Source organism: Entelurus aequoreus, linkage group LG03 (assembly GCF_033978785.1).
Source record: "Entelurus aequoreus isolate RoL-2023_Sb linkage group LG03, RoL_Eaeq_v1.1, whole genome shotgun sequence".
Lineage (NCBI taxonomy): Eukaryota > Metazoa > Chordata > Actinopteri > Syngnathiformes > Syngnathidae > Entelurus > Entelurus aequoreus.
The window spans coordinates 42,953,316-42,968,969 of record NC_084733.1 but is presented as its reverse complement, the minus strand read 5'-3'; the positions used below and the strand labels follow the sequence as shown (position 1 = coordinate 42,968,969).

Here is a 15,654-nt window from a genome sequence, read left to right as displayed (position 1 = left end):
GCCCCGCCCTCCACCATTTGACCAATTAGATTGTCCGTGAGTGTGTCATATCCAGGTTGCCAGATACGCACCGCCACCTCCGTCTGGCTACTGCCACTGGTAAAGTTACGAAACATGTCAGACCTTAGTAAATTTTAAAGCCGTCGTTACGATTCTCAACTTATTCATGACAAAGCGTGATGCACAGCAGAATGTGTATAATTTGGCAAACAAAAGGAGGATTTGTATCTGGGGTGCCTTTGAAAGATGGAGACGATTGAAGGCGGTAAAGATTTTTTTCATCTGACGCCAAACTTGCTAATTTCCTCCTTGATAGGTAAGTATAGTAAGCATTTACATTTTCGTATTACTTGTAAAAAATGGAAATGGGGGCACGGTGGGACAGGTGTTAGTGCATGTGCTTCACAATACGAAGGTCCTGGGTTTGATCCCTGGTCTCGGGGTCTTTCTGTGTGGAGTTTGCATGTTCTCGCCGTGACTGCGTGGGTTCCCTCAGGGTACTCCGGCTTCCTACCACCTCCAAAAACATGCACCTGGGGATAGGTTGATTGGCAACACTAAATTGGCCCTAGTGTGTGAATGTGAGTGTGAATGTTGTCTGTCTATCTGTGTTGGCCCTATGATGAGGTGGCGACTTGTCCAGGGTGTACGCCGCCTACCGCCCGAATGCAGCTGAGATAGGCTCCAGCACCCCCTGCCACCCCGAAAGGGACAAGCGGTAGAAAATGGATGGATGGATGGATGGAAATGGAAATAGACATTTGGTATGTAAACTATATTGTCCAATACAGTCTATGATCTTGTCTAACAAAGCTGGTATGTTCGCGCAACGAATGCTTTGCATGTTCGCCCGGTAAATGACACATCGAACGGGCATATATATCCCCCGTTAGCCTGTATGTCGATGTGTCATCCAACTGACGGAGAAAAGTATATTTTCGACAAATAAATCTTACGTGGATATGGGTCGTGTCAGTCAGTCATGATAAATATACTGAGATGAAGAATATCCTGTTTTCAATAGGGTATTTCTCATAATTCTTCGTCCTTGTACTTTGTAAGCACAATTAATTTTAACAACCTCTTAAACTGGATCATATCAGTACATTGTTTAACGTATTTGCTTAATACTTTCCGTAGTTTATTTCCACATACTTATATGCTAAATGTCTTAAATGTTGTACGTGCATACAAAAGTTTTAAGTTAGTTTTTCCTCTAAGGTTATATTTATCCTCTTTAGTTGAGAATAATTGTTGTAAATTCTTGGGGAGGAGGTTATTGTTTGCTTTGTACATCATTTTAGCTGTTTGCAATTTTACCAAATTGTTGAATTTCAGTGTCTTTGATTCAATAAATAAAGTGTTTTATGTTCTCTATATCCAACATTATGTATCAGTCTAACTGATCTTTTTTGTAACACGGTTAGTGAACGAAGCACACATTTGTAGTTATTTCCCCATATTTCTGCACAATAACTCAGATATGGTAAGACTAGTGAGCAGTAGAGAATATGGAGGGATTTTTGGTCCAAAACATATATTGCTTTGTTCATTATTGAAATATTTATTGCCACTTTATGTTGCATATATTTTATATGAGATTTCCAGTTAATTTTATCATCTATTTTTACACCCAAAAATCAATTTTCTTTTACCCTATTTGTATTTGTGTATGATGTTCTTTTGATGTGCATACATGGAAGACAATGCAGTGTGTCAGGTTGGATGCAACATGGAGTTATGCTGAACGAAATGTGGCGATAATTTTACTGTTGGCCTTGGCTTGCCATCAAAGTAGACCTATGTGATATATAATATATTATATATTATTATATATAATTATTTCAATGGTGGTCCATGCGGTCAAACTAGACATTTTAGCAGGGTAATGCCAACAATCTGTCCCGACTCCCGACTAAAATATCGCTACGTAACTTTACAAATACATTTGGCTAATCGATCAGTTAGATGTGGCATAATTACTTAGTAAATCATCTTGCAAGAAGCATAAACAAGAGAAACCTACAGCGTAGGACTCGTCGATTGTCATTTGAATTTCCTAGGAGTAGGATTCGGATTCGGCTGCGTATCTGGCAAGCTCAGTCATGGAGAGTGGGAGGCGACTACAGAATTTTAACCGTGATTGCAGTACCATTTCTGGCCACATTACTACATATCCATCCATCCATTTTCTACCGCTTATTCCCTTTGGGGTCGCAAGGGCGCTGGAGACTATCTCAGCTACAATCGGGCGGAAGGCGGGGTACACCCTGGACAAGTCGCCACCTCATCGCAGGGCCAGCTATGGCACCTTTAAATAATTGTGTCCTAACGCGCCTCTGAGACAGGAATAAGTCCAGGACCACTGGAAGGTGTAACATTACAGTTCACTTGAAGTTTGGAGGCAATGTACACCACACATTGGAAAATGATAAAAGGGACTATCTGAAAAATATCAAATCTCTTTTGATCGCTTCAATTAAGACACCTGGAAACATCCACTGAGATGATGATAAAAGCACTATAATGCCACTCTGAATTAACTTTCAAACTAACAAAATGTGCATCGTTGTTTGGAGAAGACGACCTGCTGTGTTTTTGCATAAGTGGAGGAGAAGAAGGACACAGCGGAAAACGCAAGGCGACCACGCATATTGGCTGCATTTAGACATCCTGGAACGTTAGCATATGGGTTACACAACGATTTTGGATGGACCGTGAACCCATCATGTGACTATCATTTTACTCATTGGAACTCTTACCATCACAAATAACATCTGGGTGGTAATGATAATAAGTAAAACAAAGTTTCATCTACACATTATTATTCACATCCAGCCAGGAAGAAGAAGCTGTTGCAGCGGACATACACACACCACATCACCATGGCGACGCACGTTCACGTGACAAGCCCTGCCTGGATTGATACCAGTGACGTGCGGTGAGGTTCATAGCTGGTGAGGCACTGACTTCGTCACAGTCAGATTTACAAACATATGAACCCTAAAGAGTATCTTATTCACCATTTGATTGGCAGCAGTTAACAGGTTATGTTTAAAAGCTCATACCAGCATTCTTCCCTGCTTGGCACTCAGCATCAAGGGTTGGAATTGGGGGTTAAATCACCAAAAATGATTCCCGGGCACGGCGCCGCTGCTGCCCACTGCTCCCCTCACCTCCAAGGGGGTGAGCAAGGGGATGGGTCAAATGCAGAGGACAAATTTCACCAAACCTAGTGTGTGTGACAATCATTGGTACTTTAACTTAACTTTAACTTTACACATACAAACTGTAGCACACAAAAAAGCACATTTAATTAAAAAAAATGTTATTATGGTCTTACCTTTACTTATAAATGTAGTCCATGCGCCGCTCCTTTTGAACAAAAGCATCGATAACTTGTTTATAGAAGTCTTCCTTATCTTTCTTCAGTTTTAAAAGTCTCTCTGTCTCGATGGAGATCTTCTTTTAATTATTACCTCCTGCTTCGATTGAAAGTCCAGTTTAGAAAACTGTTTTATTTTAGATATGTAATCCTCCATGTTAAAAGTTCAGGCGAGAGGAAAAAATAAACGATCGCTGCTAACTGTTGCTGCTTGTTGTCGAGTAGTCGCAAGAATGATATCTGGGATCACTACCGCCCTCTACCACCAGGAGGCAGGATTACTGCGAGCCTCACCCAGTGCGTCTTCGCAGCCGTTTTATGATTGCTCAGCACAAGAAATACGTTACACACATACAGTTGTTGACAAAATACACTGTACATTATATACCTCAGCTAACTAAACTATGGAAATGTATAATATAAATCATATAGCAATACGGTCTCACTGCACAGCAGACCAGCAGTTAGCCGAGTCATTGCGCAATCCATGGTGAGGCTCAATTGGCTCGTGACTCACCGCAAGTCTCTTCTCAGTATTTGAACGGCAAATGTGAAAATTCAGCGATTTTGAATAAAAATAATCTAAAACTGGTGAAGTTAAATGGAAAATAACTTTATAGTATAATCACTGGATACATATAACAATTTAATTTTTTTTTTTTCTTTTTACATTTTTTTTTTTTCCATGATGGCACGTGAGGCCCCGCCTCACCTGCTTCCCCTGACTGCATGTCACTGATTGATACTGCCTTTTAAAATCTAAAGTGTAATATTTTTCATGGATTTCAAAAACTTTCACAAATGTAGGTAAAACCTAATGCTCTTTATTTTCACACCGCCAAAAAAGCGTCATGGCAAAGTTTGCCGTATTAGTAATGAGCCCACTTTCATTCCACACTTCAGACATACCCAGGGTGGGGTTGTCCGCTGGCTGAATACGAATAAGAGACAAGTGCATAATTTCTAAGGCATAAAAAAAGAAAAAGAAAACATTTAGGTGCCAAAGGGAGAATAGGGCCATTGAGATTTTCAAATTCCGATAGGATTTAAATTGATTAAGAACGTCACTCACTCAATGACACTCCACACTTACAAGATAATATTTAGGTGGAAACTTTATTTTGAACCTTTTTTACGTAAACAGATTTGTGTGAATACAAGAATTTTCAACATAATATACAGGTGGTCCTCATTTTATGGCGTTCTGTGCTACGACATGTTGTGGTTATGGACACTCCCTTTTGCGCTCCCATTAATTAATTTAAAACATAATTTAGGTCTGTAAATAGGAGACTCACTTGTGGACTATAGTTACGGCGTCAGAGGTCATGGAGGAAGTAATATGTGTGCTGTGCACATATATAGTGAATACATCAAGTGCCTCACACACAACTACAGTAAGAAAGGATAAGGTTGTGAATAATGACGATTAATTTGGTGGCAAACCAAAGCAAGTGAAAAATAACATCATAAACATTTTGAGAGCGGTTAAACGTTCACCAATATTGGTTTTGTACCTTTAGTTACAACTGCTCGACTGTCATGGCCATCATTAAGGATAACGTTGTTATCTCTGGGTATGTTAAAGGGTATGCTCCTATGAAAGAGGCAGTAAAACATAATCTGCATAGTGGTCCCATTATTAAGATGGAAAAGTTGCTGGTCTTTTTTCTGGGGGACCAGAATCTATCCTTTATCCAATCATTTGCATAAACTTAAAGGGGAACTGTAGTTTTTTTGGAATTTTGCCTATCGTTCACAATCATTATGAAAGACATGACGATACATGTATATATGGTAACACTTCAGTATGGGGGACATACATTAATTAGTTGCTTATTAAAGTAACAAATACTTAATTTAGAGTTATGTGGACACTAGGGGAACATATAAGTGTTAAGGTTACTAATAAGCAATAATTATGAGGTTATTAAGGTAAGACTCTTAGTTAATGGCTTACTGGTTGTATAATAAGGCCATGCAAAATAAGGCATTAATAAGTACTTACTAATGACTAATTAAGAGTCAATATGTTACTAATTTGCATGTTAATAAGCAACTAATTAATGGTGAATATGTGTTCCCCATACTAAAGTGTTACCGTATATATATGTTTTAATGCATTCTAACTCGTAAAGAAATGTAATCAAACGTCCGCTTACAATGGAGTCTATGGGAGATGTGCTATTCTGCCTCTAAAGCCCTTGGAAAAATCTCCAAACGTGTTCATATATTTGTCACACCGCGGTGAGGGATGTCTTGTCTTGGTTTTTTCTGTCTTGCGATTTGCATGTTTTAGTTTGAAAAGTAACTCTCCTCTCGTTTCAGGTCACTTGCTCTTCCTTTTGTGTCATCAGTCTGACGTCATCCCTGTTCCCTGATTGTTTCCACCTGTTCCCTATTAGCCTCATGTGTCTTAGAAGCCCACTCCTCCCTTTGTTCTGTGCCAGATTGTCTCGTTTATTCGTGCTCTCTAGCGTCCATTCCCATATGTCCATGCCTTGCCTTGTCTCATGCTTATGTTCCTTTATCTTGAATCCCTTCGTGGTTATTTTGAGTTTTCCTTTCTTCCTCCTCAGCAGAGTGATTTTTTGTTATTGAGTTTATTCAGCCGAAGTGGTGAGTTATCAGTTATTTTTCATTCTTTCCTCAAATTTTTGAGTGACTATTTTTGTTAAACTTTATTAGATTAGATAGTGTAGAATTTTTCATAGCTGTTGTTTCTTCCTCCTGTTGGAGCGTTTTTTGTTAATACATTTTATAGCATACATGGCGCCAATTATAGTTCGTCTTTGCTTTTGTGTTTTCTCCGTTCGGAGTGATTTTCGGTTGTTCCTATTTTTTGGAACCTTTTTCGCCTGTTAGTTTTTTGGTTAATATAGATTTTGTATTCCTTGACTTTGGAGGTGAAAGGAAGCTGCCAAAATAAAAGCCTGTCAAAGTTCCCTACTCTGCATCTGAGTCCTATCCTTTTTACCAAGCCTGACATTACAATCTGGCCAGTATGGACCCAGCAGAGAAAGGACAGTTTTCCGCGGCCATACAGGATCGGGAAGCCCGCCTCTCACGCCAAGAGGAGTTTCAGAAGGCGATGGCCGAACATATGGGTCGCCTTACCTCCCAGCTACAGGAGATGGTCTTGCGACTTCCGCAATCCCCCGCATCGGCTCCCGTACCTGCTTCTCCACCACCTACGTCATCCGCTGGAGCCGGAAGTAAATTGGCATCCCCAGCTGACTATTCAGGTGGAACAGGACAATGCAAAGCTTTCATTATAGACTGTTCAATTCATTTAGAATTCACTCCTCACGCCTTCTCCACGGAGCGAGCGAAAATCACTTTCATGATCTCTCATCTGACGGGTAGAGCCAAGGCCTGGGCTTCCGCCGAGTGGGGCCGGAGCTCAACTATCTGCAGCTCTCTCACAGACTTCCAGACTGCCCTTAAAATGACTTTTGATCCGGTCACAGACGACCGGGAGAAAGCACAGGAGCTAAGCAGACTGAGGAAAGGTCGAGACTCTGTGTGTGATTACGCCATCCGATTCCGCACGCTATCGGCGGAGAGCGGGTGGAACTCCGCGGCACTCTATGACACTTTTTTGAAGGGACTGGCCGCACCTAGTCAGGATTTACTCATTCCATTAGATTTACCTGCCGGGTTAGACGAGCTTATCGCGCTCGCCATCCGCACTGACAACAGGCTCACTCAGCTCAGACGACATCGGAGCGTAAGGACCACAACTACGGGAGGAGCGACACACTCTCAGACACAGTACGGACCAGCTTTCTACCCCGCTTCCCCCGCGCCGAGTCACCCTGTTCCCCTGGAGGAAGGTGAGGATCCCATGCAGCTGGGGAGAGCGCGGCTGACGCAGGAGAAACGCCAGAGACGACAGCTTGAAGGGCGGTGTTTTTCCTGCGGGGAGCCGGGCCACCTTGTCGCCACCTGTCCGGTTAAACGACCCATAGGAGTGAGTAAACTAACTGCTTCTACTCCCATTACGCGTACCCTCACTAAAATCAAGGTAAAACATCACACTGTCACAGACATTGGGGCACTTGTTGACTCAGGGCCGGATGAGAGTTTAATAGACTGGGGTCTGGCTGCTAAATTAGGTGTCAAGTCTGAGCCATTAGCTCAACCCATTAGAGCTAGAGCTCTGGATGGTAAGGAACTGTTTATTATTACCCACACCACAGAACCCATCCGCATATGCATAAAGGACCATGAAGAAAAAATTTGCTTGTATCTGTTCAAAACCTCCTCGCACACTTTGATTTTGGGACAACCGTGGCTTTTTCCCCACAACCCCCATATAGACTGGAGGTCAGGTGAAATTAAAACATGGGGAAAAGGACTGTGTAAATGAGTGTTTCACCAGTGCTACACGAAATAAGGGTGTAGCGCAACTCAATTTGTTTTCTGCAAACCCCGCCACAGAATCGGAATACCCGGACCTGAATTCGGTGCCCCCATGTTACCACCAGCTACGAGAGGTCTTCAGCAAGACTAAAGCCATGTCTCTTCCTCCACACCGCCCATATCACTGCGCCATTAACTTGATGCCAGGATCCACCATTCCCAAAGGTCGCCTGTACTCAGTTTCCGGTCCTGAGAGGGCGGCCATGAAGGAGTACCTGACAGACTCATTAAGAGCGGGACTGATCCGCCCCTCCTCATCACCGGCGGGTGCCGGATTCTTCTTCGTGGACAAAAAGGATGGAACCCTGAGACCCTGCATCGACTACAGCCCACTAAACGACATCACCATAAAAAAAACGGTACCCCCTCCCTCTCATGAACTCTGTGTTTGACCAACTCCAGCAAGCCAAGGTATTTACTAAACTTGACCTTTGTAATGCCTATCATCTCATCCGCATAAGGGAGGGGGATGAGTGGAAGACTGGTATTAACACTCCCCGTGGACACTATGAGTATTTAGTCATGCCATTTGGACTCACCAATGCTCCTGCTGTATTTCAAGCCATGACAAATGATGTGCTAAGAGACTTCCTAGACCATTTTGTATATATGTACCTTGATGACATTTTAATTTATTCGACAGACATTGAGACTCACAAGGTCCACGTGACCAAGGTCCTTAAAAGGCTACTGGAGAACCAGCTATTTGTCAAAGCCGAAAAGAGTGAGTTTCATGCCAACACTATCTTAACTTAATTTTAACATGTAAAGCGACTTTGGGTACTTAGAAAAGCGCTATATAAATCACAGTTATTATTATCTCCTTCTTGGGCTTTATAGTAGCTCCTGGAGGAGTTACTTTAGCCAGATGGCCGGCTAAAGTTAGCGCCGTAGCCGACTGGCCTACTCCTGATAGCCGGAAGAGGCTTCAACAGTTCTTGGTGTTTGCTAACTTTTATAGACAATTTATCAGAGATGTTAGCACAATAGCTGCCCCTCTCCATGCTCTCACTTCCACCCAGGTGCAGTTCCGCTGGTCTCCAGAGGCTGAAAGGGCGTTCCAGAACCTCAAGCATCGCTTTACTTCAACTCCTATCCTCACCATGCCAGATCCCCAACGCCAGTTTGTGGTAGAGGTGGATGCTTCCAACGAAGGAATCTGAGCCGTCCTCTCCCAACGCTCGGAGAAGGATGGTAAAATGCATCCCTGCCCCTTCCTGTCAAGACGCCTATCCAAAGCCGAGAGGAATTATGATGTCGGTAACCGTGAGTTGTTGGCGTTCAAAATCACTCTGGAGGAGTGGAGGCACTGGCTAGACGGGACAGTTTCCCGTTCATTGTCTGGACTGACCATAAAAATCTTGAGTATATCAAAAAGGCTAAAAGACTCAATTCTCGCCAGGCCAGGTGGGCGCTCTTTTTCAACCGCTTCTCTTTTTCTCTCTCTTACAGGCCGGGGTCCCGAAACGTAAAGCCAGACGTCCTGTCTAGACTGTTCGACCCCGAGCCTGTTGCCAAGGAACCTGAAACTATCCTTCCACTTACCCGTGTGGTTGGAGTAGTCACCTGGCAAATAGAAGATGAGGTGAAGCAGGCAAATGGTGGAGTCCCGCCACCTAGTGGGTGCCCAGATAATCGCTTGTTTGTCCCGGTTGAGTTGCGCCCACAGGTGATCCACTGAGCTCACACCTCCCTGCTTTCATGACACCCGGGAGTTCGGAGAACGATGTTCGCCATCTCCCGGCGGTTTTGGTGGCCATCCATGGAACCAGAGGTACGGGAGTACGTGGAGGCATGTTCGGTCTGCGCTCGGAACAAGACGTCCTCTGGAGCCTGAATGGGCCTATTGCAGCCCCTACCCATTCCCTCCAGACTGTGGTCCGACATCTCCATGGAATTCGTCATGGGGCTCCCGGTCTCTCAAGGTAACACCACCGTCCTCACGGTGGTGGACCGTTTCACCAAAATGGTGAGATTCATTGCCTTGCCTAAGCTGCCCTCCGCCAAGGAGACAGCAGAAATCATGATGAACAATGTTTTCAAGATTCACGGCTTCCCTAAAGACATTGTCTCCGACCGGGGGCCCCAGTTCGTCTCACGGTTTTGGAGGGAGTTCTGCAGGCTCATCGGAGCTAAGGCCAGCCTGACCTCAGGTTATCACCCGGAGGCCAACGGCCAGACCGAATGCCTCGACCAACAATTGGAAAACTGCCTCCGGTGCCTGGTGTCCCAAAATCCCCCTACATGGAGCAAACACCTGGTCTGGGTCGAGTATGCACACAATTTGTTACCTACATCTGCCACAGGGTTCTCTCCTTTTAAAAGTGCTTATGGTTTTCATCATCAAGTCTTTCCAGACAATGAGCCGGAAGTGTCGGTCCCCTCTGCACATGCCATGGTCCGACGCTGCCGACGCATCTGGGCAGCAGCTCGTCAGGTGCTGGTTCAACAAGGAGACCGAGTGAAGAAGGCAGCGGATCGCAAGAGGCGACCCGCCCCTGCATATCGGCCAGGGCAGAGAGTATGGCTCTCAGCTAAGGACATGCGGCTCAAAGTTCCCTCCAAGAAGCTAGCACCATGGTTCGTAGGTCCATACCCCATTACCAAAATCATCGGGCCCTCAGCAGTACGACTCCGTCTGCCTCGGTCCCTGCGTGTGCACCCGACCTTCCACGTCAGTCGAGTAAAGCCTGTCAAAGAGAGCCCGCTGGTTCCGGCCACCACGTCCCCTCCACCACCCGAGATGATTGAGGGCGGCCCTGTCTACAAGGTCAAGAAGTTGTTGGCAGTTCGCAGTCGGGGCTGGGGCAGACAGTACTTGGTAGACTGGGAGGGGTACAGACCGGAGGAGAGACAGTGGGTGCCTTCTCGACATATCATGGACTCCACCCTCATTGAAGACTTTCATAGGGACCATCCTGGACAATCTGGGCCGTCAGGAGTCGGCCCTAGAAGGGGGGGTACTGTCACACCGCGGTGAGGGATGTCTTGTCTTGTTTTTTTCTGTCTTGTGATTTGCATGTTTAGGTTTGAAAAGTAACTCTCCTCTCGTTTCAGGTCACTTGCCCTTCCTTTTGTGTCATCAGTCTGACGTCATCCCTGTTCCCTGATTGTTTCCACCTGTTCCCTATTAGCCTCTTGTGTCTTATAAGCCCACTCCTCCCTTTGTTCTGTGCCAGATTGTCTCGTTTATTCGTGCTCTCTAGCGTCCATGCCCATATGTCCATGCCTTGCCTTGTCTCATGCTTATGTTCCTTTATCTTGAATCCCTTCGTGGCTATTTTGAGTTTTCCTTTCTTCCTGCCAAAATAAAAGCCTGTCAAAGTTCCCTACTCTGCACTTGAGTCCTATCCTTTTTACCAAGCCTGACAATATCCCCATTTGCCAAGAAAAGGGGGGTGGAACCAATTATCTTTTTGTGTCGTTCTCACCATTCGTGGGTCTAAATTGGCTCTCAAAGTTTACCACCTTGTCGGAATATGTCCTTATCCTTCTACTATCCAGGTGAGAGGCATGATCTACAATACAGTTTGACGAGCACGGAAACGAGGAAGCAGTTGATCAGTCACTCATCTCAACATTGGCACACAAGCTCGTGATCACGGCGCAGCTATAAATAGTTTGTCTGTGTTAGAGCTCATAATAAAAATATCACTAATACTTGGTTAATATTCAAGTCACGAAATGTAAATGGAGTATTGTTGGCGCTTTTTTGATGTTTTTTGGGGGGGGGGTTTGTGGGCCGAATAGAGGACCTCCCATTGGCTCTGCTGTAAGCAGACTTTTATTTAAGTTTATTTACTAGTTAGAATTTAAATTAAATCTAAAATTATATCTGTTGTCTTGTCTTTCATAATGATTGTGAATGATAGGCAACATTCAAAAAAAAGGGCCGTTCCCCTTTAAGATTCAAGGTGAAGCTACTGGTGCGGATGATGAAGCAGCAATGGATTGGAATTATGAAAGAAAAGTAAGGAATTATTTTCTGTTTTAATACTGTTTCATTCAATTATTCTATTTATGTTTGTATTACTGTATTTATCTACTTAATGTGTTTTATGTAGTTTGAGTAGGGATGGATACATTCCATCTTGCGGAGAGAATGAGCACGTTCAGTGGAAGGCTCAGAATCCCAAAATGCAACACGGAACGACACAGGAGGTCCTTCATACCGACAGCCATCAGACTGTATAATGCGTATGTTCCTTGACTGCACTTGAATGTACAGTATATGTAGAATATATTTATATTATTCATATATTATATAATATATATATAATATATTATATATATATATATATATTTATTATTTATTATTATTATTGTCTATTGTGAGCGAACTGTGGTGCTGAATTTCCCCCGGGGATCAATAAAGTACTTTCTATTCTATTCTATTCTATTCCACATTTGAACAAATTCCCTGTAACTGGGAAATGTTACCAGTAATAAACGGTGCCAATGTGTGGTACTTCTGTGTTTGATGTTGTGGTAATGACTGTTAATTTGTTCATTAATACAATCTCATTTTTACATTTACCATGATATTTGTGCTATCCAGCTGTTATGTTTTGTTTTCCCACACTTTTGAGTCTCATTCATTGCATTCTTTTTAGTTTGTTTTAGCTGTGTTTCAGTTTTCTGGAAGTTGTCTCCGCCATAATTTTGAAAGTGCCAGGCTTGTCTTATGTTGAGCCTACAAAGTGTTTACACTGTAAGTATTGTACTTGTTAAAAAACAGCTGTCTGATTGTTATATGCTTCTTACTTGTAGTTTCGATTACCAAATTGGGAATTGTTGGAATTTCTGTGTAAAATTGGTATTGTTAATCAGTAGCAACTTTTATCAGGCATGCTTGCTTAGGTTGTTTGCATAGGAAAATTTAAATCAGCTAAAAAAGTGCCCGTTTGCCTGTCAGTCTGCAATTTGTCGTGACGTTCCGTGCAACTAAGGTATCATATTGATTTTACATGAATCGTTACTCATTAACTGTCGATAATTAGTCTATGAATGTTGTCATTCATTCAGGTCATTGTAATCTCAGGGCATTCAATCGATCACAACTGGACTGTTGGGTTTGTCTTAGAAGAAAATTGCCCTTCAACGACTGTCATTGGCTTTGACATTAGGATCGCTCGTTTGATTCAAAACATTTGTTATTCTCACTACAATAGGGTGAAACCATCCTTGCCCAGGCACACCCTCCTGGTTTTGGAATATAAATATTTGGGGTTTTGGCACCAGCCACTATATCTGACCAATCTAAGTCTATGAGCAAGAACTGATGAAGCCTACTCGGATGAGAGTCGAAACATCTTCTAGGACAAACCAGTTGCAATCGATTGAATGCCCTGAGAATATAAAAATACTGAATTTGGTACCGAGCCGAACTGTTACTTAAGCTATGAGTTCTGCCTTACACTAAAATTTGACGAACAACAAGTCATAGACCTTGTTTGTAACCTGAGGACCACACGTAACACAATTAGGAATGTGTACCTTTCAAATTTGAACCGGATCGATACCGATAATCAGCTATGTCAATTTTGGGTACTTTTTTGGTTATAAATGTTAATTGTTTAATAATACAATCTATTTTTTTTACTTTAACATTTAACAGTGAGCTGAATGTGATAACAATGCTGTCCAGTTAATAAATATGGTTTCCTTACTCTTCTGTGTCTCATTTCTAAGTAGACTTTTCATGCAGTTACAATTTCAAGATGCCAGATGGCAGTAGTATATAGACTATGGGGTGTTGCTTTAGCCAGGAAGTAGTCCTTGCCATTAAGTTGAACATACCAGTCTAGTCGTATGTTGAGCCCTACAAGGTGTTTATGCTGTAAGTATTATACTTATTACTCACAAGCTGTTTGATTGTACCGTGCATCTTAGTAATAGTTTGCATTACTAAATTTGGAGGTGTTGAAATCCCCATGTAAATTCAATAATGCTAATCAGTAGCATGTATATGGCATATAAAATGTAAATTAGCATGTTTTATTAGTAAAGTACTACTCTTCAATAGAGCAATTTATATCAGGTGTACTTTCTTTGCTGTAATTGAAAATTGCAACATTATCTAGAAGCAGTTTGGCTGAGTCCACTCTGAGCGATTGAGTGCTTGTTTCCCCACCAAGAGTTTGAGCCGGTGAATAGTATGCAACCCGATGTGACAAAGGCAGTGTTGGGTTAGTTAGTGAAATCCAGTAACTAGTTACAATTACTAGTTACTTTATTTCAAAAGTAACTCAGTTACTAACTCAGTTACTTACACCAAAAAGTAATGCCTTACTGTGAAAAGTAACTATTTAGTTACTTCTTGTTTTCCCTCTTTTTTTAAGGCTCCCATTAATGCCCTTTTAGCCTTCATTTCGGTACTGTTATTGCACTGGAGAATAATACAATCTGTTGATCAACTTGACATGCATTTGCATCACTGAACTCAGAAAGCAATGTGGTCTACATACAACACACAAAGACAAAGATATGTTTCAAAGGGCCAATTTATTTCAGGCCAGAAAAAATTGACAAAACTATTTTAAATAGCTGCAACATAATGGCACTTTAACTTTAACTCTAAGTAGATAGGATCTTTGATCCAAGACACAACTTACATTTAACTAAAATGTTATTTTCTTTGTGCTCGACAAAAGAAAAGTATTGAGAATGTCTCCATGTTAAAAAACTCGACTTCTGGCTTCGCCATGATGTCTTGTTAGTTGTTATGAGAGTAGCGTATGTGTGTGTGTGTGTGTGGCCCTTTAAGATATGACAGCATGAGAGGTGAGTGACGTCAGTGAGTGAGTGGGCGAGAGAGGTGAGGGAGCGGCGAGTGCTGTAGGTGCTCTAGCTTGGTGGATGGCTGCAGGGGCGCCGCTAGGGATTTTGGGCCCCATGAAAAGAATCTTTACAGGGCCCCCAACACAGCGGCAACATTTGTTGATGCTATTTTACATACAATTATGCATTTTAATGGTATTCTGAATACAATGGAATTAATTTTGAGTAATTTATTTGCTGCACCACTGATTCTTGAGACTGTAGTAAAATGTATTATATTTTGTATTATATTATTATTATTATTATTTCAACACACACAGCTGCTCACCTCCTTCCTCATGTGGGGGCACTGGGGCTGATTCAGGGGCAGGGGGACTTGGGGGCTGACAGACAGCTGCTGCTGCTGCTGGTGCACTTGACTCTGTTCAGAATGAGGCATCATTTTGACAGAGGGGAGATCAACTATTATTGAATAAGAACAGCTTGATAAATGTTTGACTGGATTGATTATTTAACTAATATAGCAGTAAAATGTAAAAATCCAGAGTTTTCTTGAGCTAACATGGTGAGAAAAGTGAGCTAGCTTATTACCACAGACAGGGACAAAGTTAATATGCATAACTTTCCACCACAACTAACAAACCCACCTTTTTTTTGGAAATATTGGGTGACATATTGTCGAGCCTTCAACTCCTTCTCCTCTCTTATTTTATTTTCCTTTCTTTTTTGGCTGCCTGATTTTTGAGGCATACTGCTGTCTCCTCCGCTTTGCCCGCTGTGGAGCTGTCTGACTGTGACGAATCGCCGGTGCTCTACCTGCAGCTGGTCCAGTCGGACTGAACCATTTTACGTAAATAGAGGGGGGAAGGGAGGGCCCTGCATGTGTTGATGCTTCCAAAACAAATAAAGGTATTGTTATCAGGACCCTAGAATCCGTCTCCTTTAACCCCCCCTTTTCGGCGCCCCTGGATGGCTGCGTGCAATAAAGTCACAAAGTTGCAACAAACCGCCGGGCTCGTCATTCACTCTCAGCTGTAAAGACCCTCTTCCGGGTAAAGTGAAGG

General features: G+C 42.7%; 1 long non-coding RNA gene across 1 annotated transcript in view; it reads right to left on the bottom strand.

The window, feature by feature from the left end:
- Positions 1-15,358, bottom strand: part of LOC133645666 (uncharacterized) — a 47,791-nt gene extending 32,433 nt beyond the window's left edge. Inside the window, exons 1-2 of the long non-coding RNA XR_009825171.1 lie at positions 15,238-15,358; positions 14,919-15,011 (exon numbers count right to left, since the gene is read on the bottom strand). This is a non-coding gene — a long non-coding RNA (uncharacterized LOC133645666). The remainder of the gene's footprint in view (positions 1-14,918; positions 15,012-15,237) is intronic.
- Positions 15,359-15,654: the final 296 nt, after the last annotated feature.